The sequence below is a fragment of the Panulirus ornatus genome, chromosome 57, assembly GCF_036320965.1.
Source record: "Panulirus ornatus isolate Po-2019 chromosome 57, ASM3632096v1, whole genome shotgun sequence".
Lineage (NCBI taxonomy): Eukaryota > Metazoa > Arthropoda > Malacostraca > Decapoda > Palinuridae > Panulirus > Panulirus ornatus.
In genome coordinates, this window is record NC_092280.1 from 12,797,605 (window position 1) to 12,812,324 (window position 14,720).

Genomic DNA, 14,720 nt, shown 5'->3' on the forward strand with positions numbered 1-14,720 from the left:
GAGATGATCAACAACACGTAATGAACAGCTGAGATGATCAACAACACGTAATGAGCAGCTGAGATGATCAACAACACGCAATGAACAGCTGAGATATTCAACAACACGTAATGAACAGCTGAGATGATCAACAACACGTAATGAACAGGTGAGGTGATCAACAACACGTAATGAACAGCTGAGATGATCAACAACACGTAATGAACAGTTGAGATGATCAACAACACGTAATGAACAGCTGAGTGATCAACAACACGTAATGAACAGTTGAGATGATCAACAACACGCAATGAACAGGTGAGGTGATCAACATGTAATGAACAGGTGAGATGATCAACAACACGTAATGAACAGCTGAGATGATCAACAACACGCAATGAACAGGTGAGGTGATCAACATGTAATGAACAGGTGAGATGATCAACAACACGTAATGAACAGCTGAGATGATCAACAATACGTAATGAACAGCTGAGATGATCAACAACACGCAATGAACAGGTGAGGTGATCAACATGTAATGAACAGGTGAGATGATCAACAACACGTAATGAACAGGTGAGGTGATCAACAACACGTAATGAACAGGTGAGATGTTCAACAACACGTACTAACAATGTTCAGCAATGACTAGTGATAAATTTCCTAATGTCTCCCGTACATCATCACTCACTTTTTCAAACGGAATTTTGGTTTAAGTACAGAATGGGTCTTCAGTTTTCTTGTGTTTAGCTGCTTTGCTACATCTTTCAATGTCACTAAGTTTGACAGTGCTTTGCAAAGACATTTTGTGTCATCCTCCTCTACTTTTCTTAACCATTTTTCATATTTGGGGTCTTTCAAAATGGTGATTATATTTCTTACTCATTGTTGTGTTCGTTGAATGTAATGGCCAACACACACACAACCAGCATTGTTACTGTCCTTTATGGCCCATGGAAAGTTCTGTCACCACTGAGAGTCCGACTGAACCTGGACTGAACTGAACGCGGGACCTGAGGAAGGGGAGCCCGCGAAATACACCCAAACTGAACCCGTTAAAAAAAATTTCAAACATTCATTTCGATGAAAATAGATTAGGCGCAATATTTGTTTTGTTTTCCTTGTTATTCTAATATGCTTCGAGTGAACTTCCTAAATCACAATAACATATCTTAATCAATGTTTGAATTTTCTCATATATTGAAATAACACTAAGTTTGGTGCTAAATACAAAATAGGCGCTGAATAACGCACTAAGGCGCTAAAATACGAAATTTAGCTACTAGATTTCTATGAAAAGCACTAGATTTAGCGCTAAAAGCGTTAAGTTGGCAACTCTGCGTGGTGGCGGCGTTTCCTTTCCAACATATGGCTGGCAATATTGATCAATACGTGGCATACTGGCTCATGTAGCTCATGTATGGCCGGCAATATTGAGCAACGGGGTTGCTGGGCAATACTGCTCTTAAGATATCGATCGTGTAGCCCCGCCTTAACGCAAACAATAGCTACGCGTGTTCTGGTGGAGATCTGCTCCTACCACACTAACGCCAGCCACTCTATCTGCCGTGGGTGCTAGTGGAGACCTGCTTCTGCCACACGAATGCCAGCAACACCTGCGTCAATGCCAGGGGAAACCTGCTCCTGCCTATTCTTGGCACGCTAAGAGCAGCCACACTTGCCATGGGTGCAGGTAGAGGCCTGCTGTTGCCACACCAACTTCAGCGACACCTCCTACCGTGGATGCTGGGGACCATTTCTCGGCACACTAGCACCAAATGCCATGGGTGCTAGTTTAAAGCTATTCCTGCCAAATCAACGCCAGCAACCCCTATCCTGGGTCATGGTGGAGACCAGTTCCTGCCACACTAACGCTAGTCACACCTATTGCCGTGGGTGCTGGTCAGGACCCGTCAACTGTGCCAGAGTGCAGATTGTTAACACCAAGGACCGCCCTTGGAAATTGGTCTTATAATTCTTAAGGACACTTTGTATTTTCCAAGAACTAATATTCTTTCTCACTGTAGCCGTACTAAACATTGATCATTATTTGGTCCCGGTAATCGCGTGAAATGTTTATTTGCCATGTATTGTGTCATATATAGTGCTTATTTCATGTACTGGGTTCTCTTGATTGTAAGTGCTTTGGAAATCATGTACTTGCCCTACATCCCTGGCTTGAACACGCAAACCCACATCCTACAGTGACCCATGACCCCTAATAACATAACGATGCTTAAAATAATTTTTTTACCTATTTTCCCACTGCTTTAACGAGGCTGGGATGTGTTATACATCCATGTGGAAAATTATACACGCAATATACACATTATGGTGTGTAATCTTACATGTGATCTAGCTATACATTAATCATGTCGCCTTTTCTTCCATACATACGAACATTTCATTCATATTTTCTCTTATGCTGCACCTTGATGATAATGGAAATTTTCTCACGGAGCTCAAGATAATCATGGCTAACTTTCTTCATTTACTTTATATTTATGCATTGATTTTGGGTGGAGTGGGGGGATAGAACGGCGTAAATGATGATGCACATAAGATGTACATATATATGTATGTATGTGTGTGACTATGGGAATTCAGATATGTCATGGAACAAATTTAAACGTGCATGTACAATAGCCTGACACAAAACACAAAGTGGCAACTCGCCATAAAGGTCCCAGCCGTGAGATGCTGCTCCCTGGCGGCACCAGCCGATACTAGGTAGCTGACGCCAAGTGTGGACGTTGGTGGGTGCAGTTATGGTTAATTGTATAAACTGCTCCTATAGCTTTAACAGACAGTATAATTAGCTTGTGAGTGCGTTAAGTGGAACTTGTAGGATGCGAAGCTGTTTGGCGATCAGGTGAGAATTAACATATGTTTACCCTATAACGTGCAAACAACATAGCGTTTAAAGCTGACTAATATGCCAGTAGAATCGAACAAGTGTACATGAACGACTCGCCGATGTTACATTATGTTAGTGTCAAAGTATATTGAAATGAATATATTATGTCTTATGTCCGTAGTAAATCAATATAGCTAGTTATCAAAACTAGTATTACCAGAAATGCCTATTGTTGTGATTAGAGACTGTAGGAACAATGTGAAATTCGTGAACATGAAAGCAGGTGAAAGTTTCATATGCTTTTATATTCTCTACATTTGCTTTATCTAAAGTAGAAGGAAGTACTAATGTTCTAAGGAACGCTTCTTATCACTTTCTTTAATCTCCAAACACGACACTAGCATTGCGGAAAAAAAAGTCATGAATTAGATGCGGGAAAAAAAAATAATTCGTTGTGATACATTGCACCTCTGTCAAATTAATCATTAGATATATTATTATTGCAAAATTTATTACCATACTTTTTTGTTTTTGTTCATCTTTTCTGGTATAGGAAGGTAGCGTCACGAAGAAAATGGCCTCATTTGCTCACATCCCTGCTAGTTGTCATGTGAAATGCTGCGAATCAAGGTCTCCTGGTCATACCAAGACCCACGGTACTTTGTAATTTACACAGACTCTCTTGCACGCCTCACGCCCTCCTGCATGTTAAGGTTCCGACCCTTCAAAGCATCTTTGACTCCACCTCTCGTTTGCTGTTGGGCCTCTCATCCTCATTTTCCTTGACCCATGACTCTTGGTATATATACTTTTTTAAGCAGCAACTTTTCACTCATCATCTTCATATGACTAAACACTATCTTAGGTCTTTCATACATAATCTTTGTATCAATTTTTACTTGTTCAAACCTCCTCATAACACTCCCTTCTAACAAAATCCGGCATAACCACTTTTCTTCTCCCCGTAAGATCAGTGCGTCATATTCGACTTAATTTATTGTTCGATGAAATGTGTTTACCTCTCTAGACATTGCCACCCTCATCACATTATTGACCATGAAAACGTTCGATTGGCTTTGGCTGTCAAGAATTTTTCAGTCTTACGTTTAGCGTGTGTTGCACACTAAGTTAGTGCTTCAGTTAAAGGCAACACCCCTGGGCCAGTCGCTTGTGTTTGCTATGTTGCATTACCGGCAGAGTTTTACACTTGTGTTGTCTCGTCTCTTAACCTTGTATTTATGTACAATGTATTTATTCCTTATGAATGCACACACACACACACACACACACACACACACACACACACACACACACACACACACGTCAGGTACCCATTTACTCGTTCATCCCCATTGGGGAGGATGAAGAGCTGGATGAACTGTGGACCAGCTACTGCAACCAGGATTTCAACCTGTGTGGTTCTGATCGCATGCATGACGGTCAGTAATGGCTCGTCTGATGGTATGCAATCATGACGGTCAGTAATGCTCGTCTGATGCATGCATGCATACAAGACGGTCAGTAATGTTAGTCTGATGGCATGTATGTATGACGGTAAGTAATGTTCGTCTGATGGCATGCAAGCATGACGGTCAGTAATGCTCGTCTGATGGCATACATGCATGACGGTCAGTAATGCTCTTATGATCGAATGCATGCATGAAGGTCGGTAATGCTTGTCTGATAGCATGCATGCATGACGGTCCGTAATGCTCATCTGATCGCATGCATGCATGAAGGCCAGTAATGTTCGTCTGTTGGCATACATGCATGACGGCCAGTAATGCTCGTTTGATGGCATACATTCAGTATTGCTCGTCTGATGTCATGCATGCATGATGGTCAGTAATGCTAATCTGAGGGCATAAATGCATGACGGTCAGTAATGTTCGTCTGTTGGCATACATGCATGACGGTCAGTAATGTTCGTCTGTTGGCATACATGCATGACGGTCAGTAATGCTCGTTTGATGGCATACATGCATGATAGTCAGTAATACTCGTCTGATCGCATGCATGCATGATGGTCAGTAATGCTAATCTGAGGGCATACATGCATGACGGTCAGTAATGCTCGTCTGATGGCATACATGCATGATGGTCAGTAATGCTAATCTGAGGGTATACATGCATGACGGTCAGTAATGCTCGTCTGATGGCATACATGCATGACGGTCAGTAATGTTCGTCTGATGGCATGCATGCTTGACGGTCAGTAATGCTCGTCTGATGGCATACATACATGACGGTCATTAATGCTCGTCTGATGGCATGCATGCATGGTGGTCATTAATGCTCGTCTGATGGCATACATACATGATGGTCAGTAATGTTTGTCTGATGGCATGCATGCATGACGGTCAGTAATGCTCGTATGATCAAATGCAAGCATGACGGTCGATATTGCTCGTCCGATGGCATACATGCATGACGGTCAGTAATGTTTGTCTGATGGCATGCCTGCATGACGTTCAGTAATGTTCGTCTGATGGCATACATGCATGACGGTCAATAATGCTCGTCTGATGGCATACATGTATGACGGTCAGTGATATTTGTCTGATGGCATGCATGCATGACGGTCAGTAATGCTCGTCTTAAGATATGGATGCATGACGATCAGTAATGCTCGTCTAATGGCATACATGCATGATGGTCAGTAATTCTCGTCTGATGGCATGCCTGCGTGACGGTCAGTTATGCTCGTATGATCAAATGCAAGTATGACGGTCAGTAATGCTCGTCTGATGGCATACATGCATGACGGTCGATATTGCTCGTCTGATGGTATGCATTCATGACGGTCAGTAATGCTCATCTGATGGCATAAATGCATGACGGTCAGTAATGCTTTCTGATGGCATGCATGCATGACGGTCAGTAATGCTCGCCTGATGGCATACATACATGACGGTCGATATTGCTCGTCTGATGGCATGCATTCATGACGGCCAGTAATGCTCGTCTGATGGCATAAATGCATGACGGTCAGTAATGCTTTCTGATGGTATGCATGCATGACGGTCAGTAATGCTCGTCTGATGGCATACATGCATGACGGTCGATATTGCTCGTCTGATGGCATGCATTCATGACGGCCAGTAATGCTCATCTGATGGCATAAATGCATGACGGTCAGTAATGCTTTCTGATGGCATGCATGACGGTCAGTAATGCTCGTCTGATGGCATACATGCATGACGGTCAGTAATGCTCGTCTGATGGCATACATGCATGATGGTCGGTAAAGCTCGTCTGATCGCATGCATGCATGTCGGTCAGTAATGCTCGTCTGATCGCATGAATGCATGACGGTCAGTAATGCTCATCTTAAGGTATGGATGCATGACGGTCAGTAATGCTCGTCTGATGGCATACATGCATGACGGTCAGTAATGCTCGTCTGATGACATGCATGCATATGTTGGTCATTGATGCTCGTCTGATGGCATACATGCATGACGGTCAGTAATGCTCGTCTGATGGCATATATGCATGACGGTCATTAATGCTCGTCTGATGGGATGCATGCATATGTTGGTCATTAATGCTCGTCTGATGGCATACATGCATGACGGTCAATAATGTTCGTCTGATGGCATACATGCATGATGGTCAGTAATATTTATCTGATGGCATGCATGCATGACGGTCAGTAATGCTCGTCTGATGGCATACATGCATGACGCTCAGTAATGCTTATCTGATGGCATAAATGCATGACGGTCAGTAATGCTCGTCTGACGGCATACATGCATGACGGTCAGTAATATTCGTCTGATGGCATGCATGCATGACGGTCAGTAATGCTCGACTGATGCATACGTGCATGACGGTCAGTAATGCTCGTCTGATGGCATACTTGCATGACGGTCATTAATGCTCGTCTGATGGCATGCATGCATGATGGTCAGTAATGCTCGTCTGATGGCATACTTGCATGACGGTCAGTAATGCTCGACTGATGGCATACGTGCATGACGGTCAGTAATGCTCGTCTGATGGCATACGTGCATGACGGTCAGTAATGCTCGTCTGATGACATGCATGCATGACGGTCAGTAATGCTCGTCTGATGGCATGCATGCATGATGGTCAGTAATGCTCGTCTTATGGCGTACATGCATGACGGTCAGTAATGTTCGTCTGATGGCATACATGCATGACGGTCAGTAATGCTCGTCTGATGGCATGCATGTATGATGGTCAGTAGTGTTTGTCTGATGGCATGCATGCATGACGGTCAGTAATGCTCGTCTAACGGCATACATGCATGACGGTCAGTAATGCTCGTCTGATGGTATGCATGCATGACGGTCAGTCATGCTCGTCTGAAGGTATGGATGCATGACGGTCAGTAATGCTCGTCTGATGGCATACATGCATGATGGTCAGTAATGCTCGTCTGATGGCATACATGCATGACGGTCAGTAATGTTCGTCTGATGGCATACATGCATGATGGTCAGTAATGCTCGTCTGATGGCATACATGCATGATGGTCAGTAATGCTCGTCTGATGGCATACATGCATGACGGTCAGTAATGTTCGTCTGATGGCATACATGCATGACGGTCAGAAATGTTCGTCTGATGGCATGCATGCATGACGGTCAGTAATGCTCGTCTGATGGCATACATGCATGACGGTCAGTAATGCTCGTCTGACGGCATACATGCATGATGGTCAGTAACGTTCGTCTGATGGCATACATGCATGACGGTCAGTAATGCTCCTTTGATGGCATACATGCATGACGGTCAGTAATGCTCGTCTGACGGCATACATGCATGATGGTCAGTAACGTTCGTCTGATGGTATACATGCATGATGGTCAGTAATGTTCGTCTGATGGCATGCATGCATGACGGTCAGTAATGCTCGTCTGATGGCATATATGCATGACAGTCAGTAATGCTCGTATGATCGAATGCATGCATGACTGTCGGTATTGCTCGTCTGATGGTATGCATGCATGACGGTCAGTAATGTTCGTCTGATGGCATGCATGCATGACGGTCAGCAATCTCGTCTGATGGCATGCATGCATGACGATCAGCATTGTTGGTCCGATCGCATGCATGCATGACGGTCAGTAATGCTCCTCTGATGGCATGCATGCATGTCGGTCAGTAATTCTCGTCTGATGGCATACATGCATGACGGAGTAATGCTCGTTTGATGGCCTGCATGCATGACGGTCACTAATGCTCGTTTGATGGCCTGCATGCATGACGGTCAGTAATGCTCACAGCTACACCTCGGATCATCTCTTGGTAACATCCAGCAATAGTTCGCCAACATCGATGATCTCCATTTCCCTTGGTAGCGTTTCTCTATCGCTCTCGAGATGTCTTGACGGAGGTGTTGCAAGTGTTCGTTGTATGGTACGCTGAGCACTTGGCCGGGAACTATACAGGGTGTGAGTGAAGAATATGTATAATCATTATATATTGCAGCCCGTTATCTGATATGACAACAAGTTTTCCACAAGTTCCTTGTAGTTGCCAGCCTTGATAATCATTAGAGAGTTGGTTGATATCAACTGGGGACCAGACCTCGGTGTCGGCTCCTCACCTCTGAGGATGAGGTCGAACTGCTCGTCTCTGAAGAAGCTCACCGATCTGTGGACAGATGTAAACATCCCACGAGATTTTCGCCTCACTCAGCCTTGAGAATGTCCCACCGAAGTACCTGAATGTTGGCCCATTTTTTATCCATAGTCCTAACGAAGTTCTTCATGAGGCCAGGTTGATGTGCAGAGGCGGCAGCACAATCTTGCTGGATTCCACCGGCGGCAGGTGCTGCTCGCTCTGTGTTCCTGGTTTCCAGCAACTGTTGGGAACCCTAGTGCTATGTCGCTGTAATGGCGGGTCTTTGCTCAACTGTTCCATTCACACTGGAAACAGCAAAATGTCGTGTAGTCCCGATGTCGTCCAAGAGACATGGCAACAACTGTCAAGTCGCCAGCCACACAGTTGCCGTTGATATTTCCTGCAGTTTAAAAGATCCTTCATATTATTGTATGATTCCTTCATATGGAGTGCGTAACCAACTGGATTTGACGGCAACGCTGTGCCACCATGCAGCAGATTGGCCTCGAAACTCAGCTTTGTCGAGTCTGTGAACTGTCTCTACTGCCCAGAGTTATGGCGGAGGGCTTCTGTCACACTCTCTACATCGTTGCAGTGGAGTGAAATCTTTGTGGTGGGTATGAAGAACACACTGTCATCAAGGAGATTCCACTGTTGTAGTCTCGAGCTCAACAGTTCTGCCTTACTATTCGACAGTCGCAGATCTCTGACGAGGTTGTTTGATTCATTCTACGTGATCCGGTGTAGGTCAGCAGACGTCACATTAGGTGCCACATCAGGATCTCTTCATGTTGATGGCTCACACTGTATCACAAAGTTCGTCATCTTGTTCATCCTTCGATTCCCGGGGAAAAGGAGCGTAAGTGTTCTGGAACGGGCGGTCCTGCACCGTATGTATGGTCATAGTTGCCAGTAGATGGTATATTCCTGCAGAATAAGATCCATTTTTTCTTTTTGGAAATACCTTGTCAGACTAGAGGCATCATGCAGGAGTGACCGCCTGCCTCACCACAGGCGCGGCAGAAGGTATCGATCACCGTCTGTGATTCTACCAGCTGTGAAAGTTTGTCGCGCAAGAATTGCAACATGTGTGGTACCCAACTGTTGTGTCCTGGTTCCCAAACTTACTAACAAAGTAAAGTTTGTGGGTTTTCCTGATGATCGAGGTTATGGTACGCTTCTGGGATGCAAAAGCCACTTGCCCACAATCATAAAAGTTATATGCAATCATAATGCACTTACGAGGCACGTTTGTTGACGTTGGCCGAAGAAATCTCTCAACAGTCAGTCATATGTGACCCATCACACAACCGGAACAGTACACTGCTGCATGCAAGAAGCAACGAGTGTTGTATTTGTAAAAAAGAAGAAAAAAAAAAAAAGCTTTCATTACAACATCTAAGCCAGCTCCACACTCGAATATATAGACTTAGAGTTGCAACTAACAAGAGCGTGATAAGAGCACGAGACAAATAAAAACGTTGGGGTACAGGAAAAATACATTAAGAAACGAGTACGACACGTGTCACTGAGCGACTCCGCAGAGGGAAATTATAAGCAGCAAGAAGAATGATGTAGAACCTGAATATTGGCTGATTGTATTATCTGCTTCGTGCGTTCAAGGTTTCCCATATCTTGCCTCAAAGCTGCGCAACGCCAAAATCAGTACAAATCATGCATACTGAGACCCAGCCCGTATCTTCAAAATTAAATCTGATTAACCGTTTTAAGCGTCGTAGTGTTTTGACCTGACCAGTGTTATGGGGGAAAGGAGAACGTATTTTTCCCTATTGATGTTATCAATATTATTGATAATTTAATAATGTATTATTGTTTTATTGTTGTTATTGTTATTATTATTATTGTTGTTTTGTTGTTGTTGTTATTCTTATTATTGGTAGCGAGAGTGATGATGGTGTAGTTTCATTTATCATTACTATTAGCTCCTACTTTATCATTATCATTACCATTATCGTTATCAATCCTATCATCGTTTTTTTCTTACTGACGTCCTTGTGTTCATGAGTCATCACAGTATATGACTGAACGCTGTTCATGAGGTCTTTCTCTTCTCTCATTTGTTGGGTCATAACGCCAGAATTTCATTGAACCCAGGACCCATGAGTAGCAGGCGGGAGCTTTACGGTAATTACATATGCTTTCCTTAACCTTGCTCTAACAGCTGTATATGCCCATGGGAAATGATAAGGTGGCAGTACACTTGTAGTAACTTAAAGAAAGTCGGAGATAGCATTAGAAATATACAGGCCACCAGCAGCCCATCACGTACTGTGCATATTTAGGGATGTCGAGTTGGCGGGAAACATTTGAGCAACTCTAATCCTTCCGGCATTAGAGTTACCAGATTGGAAGAAATGTAAACCAGTGTTTGTGTGAGAAATACAGCCACGATGATCAAATATTAAATGTGAGCACCTGTGAGGAACGTTCCTTCCATTCTTAGCTACTCCGCTGCGTCCTTAAAACACCAGAAGGACTACATTACTATGCTATACTACTATACTCTCACACTAACCGATCTTTAAAGCCTGTCTTTGCACACGCTCTTCCGTTCATCCAGGATCTTATCCTCCTCGCTCACCCCATGGCTGTCACCAACTGAGCTTTCTCCACGTTCTGTTTCTCATCCCTGCTAAACGTTATAACCGTATACATATATTTGCATTAACTCCTTTCTTCACTTTACATTTTCCCAAACTCAGACACCAACATTGGCATTTTCTCACTTGAGTCTGGCAGTAGAGCCGTGTCGTCAGGAAATAGGAACTGGATCACCTCTTAAGATCCCTGCCTCATCCCCAACACGCCGCAAACCTGCCTCGCTCTCCAAGACCCTCGCATTGCCTCCACAAGTACCCCATCCATAAACAGATTAAGCAGCCATGTTGACTCAGTCACCCTTGCTACAGACCCACCTTCACTTGTAAAAACTCATCATCGTCTCTTCCTACTTGCACACTCGCCACACTCTCTTGACAGAAACTCGTCACTGCTTCTATAGCAGCTTTCCTCCCACACCATGTATTCGTAACCTTCCAAAGCGCATCTCTATCAACCGCTTTCTCCAGTTACATTAACTCATGGTATATACAATACCTTCTGTTTCTTTAAGTATTTTCCACCCATATTCTTCAAAGTAGACGCGTCATCTACGTATCCTCTGTCACGTCTGAAGCTCATATTGTTCCTTCCTGTCTGATAAGTTGTACATGTCATCACCCTCTCAACCTCCGTTCTTGTACACAACATACCAGTTATTCTCATCACTCATGCTTCTGTCATGACGTGTGTCCCCCACTCCTTCATAGGATGGCACTATAAAGGCAATTGTCATATCTCAGGTGCCACACCTTAGGCCATATATTCTTTGAATATTATCACTCACAAATCATCCCCCATTGCTGAGAAATTCAAATGATCCAATCCGCTCAAGCCCGTTTGCCACCTGTCATCTTACGTAAGGTAGTCACCACACCGCTTCTCTCTCTCTCTCTCTCTCTCTCTCTCTCTCTCTCTCTCTCTCTCTCTCTCTCTCTCTCTCTCTCCACCTTGCTCTGACTCTTGCTTCGCATACCTCCACGAACCAAGCACCCCACATCTGCTACGCTATCATCCAGTACAGTCACCACCTCCTCAAAATATTCACTCCATTTCCTCTCCAACCGTTACGTTCATTTGTCCTTTTCATAGTATGCACCTTTCTGTTACCTCCTGCCCTTTACTTTTTCATGTCTCAAAAACTTGCCTAACTTCCTTTACTAACAACGTAACTACCCTACTCCAACACTCATTACCCTGTAACACATGCTTACATCCCACCTTCACGTCACACACTTCTCGCCCTTGCAAGCACTCCTTCCTTACATACCTCTCACTCCTCACCCACTAGCCTAGCTTTGTTTACTCTTTTTACTCGCGCAATGCCATTTTTCACCTGGTCTCTTCTGATATCTTGACACAAGTTACTCACTTTCTCCACCCTCTCTTCTCATCCATATCATATCTCCTTTTCAGAAAACTTCTTCAAATTATGACCCTGGCCTTCAACAGGAAATAATCAGACATGCCACCACGTTAACATCCAAAGTCTCTCTTTAAGCACGTCCATCAGTTAGGGTATGATCCGTTAATGCCTACGTACCATCAGCGCCACTCTCCCACGTATCGTACTAAATGTCTTTCTACGCCGGGTTTATTCCTAATCACAGTAGCTGTGATATTAGTTGGTAGTTTATTTGCATCCTGTGGAATTTCCTGACGTCTTAGTTTAAAAACATCAACAGAACTCATGACAATCATACCTAACCTTTCTAACAACCAAGAGTATCTTATTTTGCATTATGTCACCGGAAACATGGCAGACATAGACCAACTGCCGACTAATGTCAACAAACATAACACAGACTGGGCAGCTGTTGGCGTCATCACCCAACTTTACATTATGGACAAGGATGATCATTTGTCAAAAGTTAATTATCTTTTATGTGGTGATATAATTCAGAATTAGTAGAAATCCACTAGGCTGATAATTCTCACGTTAAAAAACTGAAGTTGTTGAAAGGTAAATAATGCTTTCATCCCCTTCATTACCTTTATATATATGTATATATATATATATATATATATATATATATATATATATATATATATATATATATATATATATATATATATAATAAATTCCACTGCAATACCATCAAACCTGCTGCCTTGCCGGCTTTCATCTTCCGTAAAGCTTTTACTACCTCTTCTCTATTTACCAAATCATTTTCCCTAACCCTCTCACTTTGCACACCACCTCGACCAAAACACCCTATATCTGCCATTCTTTCGTCTGTTTCCTTGCGCTACCTCGCTAACGCGGGAGACAGCGACAAAGCAAAATATGTATATATATATATATATATATATATATATATATATATATATATATATATATATATATATATATATATATATATATATGGATTTATAAAACGACATAATTCAAACTTTCCAGCAAGACCCATAGTGAGTTCAGTGGGCTCAGTCACGTACAAGTTATCAAAATGGTTAGTTTCTATATTAAGTCCACTAGTTGGTAATATATCAGAATCTAATATCATGAATAATGTTGATATAGTTAACAAGTTGATTTTTGTTTACAAACTTGTAAGTTTTTTGTCATCCTTGTTCACAAAAGTCCCAGTTGATGACCTCTTAGAATATCTAGTTAATGTGTTGGATAATCTTGATTTACCGGTTTCAAATTCTGTTTCTTGAACTGATAAAACAGTGTATAGATTACGGTATTTTTCTATTTGATTGGGAATATTATGCTCAGTTTGATAATGCGATGAGTAACCCTCTTTCACCAGTATTAAGAAATTTGATAAGTGGAATTCTTTGAAAAAAAAAAAAAATTGCTAAGGGATATCTTACCTCTAAAGCAATGTTGGTTTAGTTATGTAGATGATGTTCTGTGTGTTTGGCCAACAAATGAAAATTTACAAATATTTCTGTTTTTTCTTAACGATTTAGAAACTAAAAATAATGAAAGAACAAACATTAGTCCTTTTTATTTGTAGATGCTAAACTCCAACTTGTTTCCATCCCTATGGATCATGCAATCTTAAAATGGTAACACAGTTATTTTCCACTTCACGGTAAATTTGACATAGTGTCTAAATCGCTAACGAAAGACACAAATGTTTGTAAATTTTCATTTGTTGGGATCTCAGGTCATTACGTATATGCAGTCTGGAATTTATTGATGATGAGTTTGAGAACATATATTGCATTGGATCCAAGTTAAAGCATCCTAGATTTTTTGCTGTTAAATCTCTTATGTCGGCAAAGAAATCATTTTATAGAGTTAAACCTTCCCTTGATACCAAGAATCTTTTAGTTCCTCCAGTCAGTAATAATGCCACATTATTTCCTAACTTATTCAAATTCTTTAATGTAAATGTTGTCTTCAGCAAAACAATACTATGAAGAATATCTTACTCCAAAACTCGCCAAAAATTCTGCGGGTTGTATTACACAATACCTTGTAAAAGTTGTAATATGTTATATATTGAGCAGACTGATAAGGATCTTTTATGTTAGATTTAAGCAACGTAAGATATAAATAAGAACAGGACAAGAATCAAATATTTTTTTTCAATCATGTTAAAGATTATGACCATTGTATTGGCTAGGACGGAGCTAATTCTGTTATAACTTGTAACTCCTTGACCAATATCATTGAATCTTTTCTTCTAAAAAAAAACTCAAAGAATTA

General features: G+C 42.1%; 1 protein-coding gene across 1 annotated transcript in view; it reads left to right on the plus strand.

The window, feature by feature from the left end:
* The first annotated feature begins 2,711 nt into the window (after positions 1-2,711).
* LOC139766165 (uncharacterized) overlaps positions 2,712-14,720 on the plus strand; it is a 58,737-nt gene continuing 46,728 nt past the window's right edge. The window contains exon 1 of the mRNA XM_071694433.1: positions 2,712-2,854. The gene's annotated coding sequence lies outside the window, so the exon portion shown is untranslated. The remainder of the gene's footprint in view (positions 2,855-14,720) is intronic.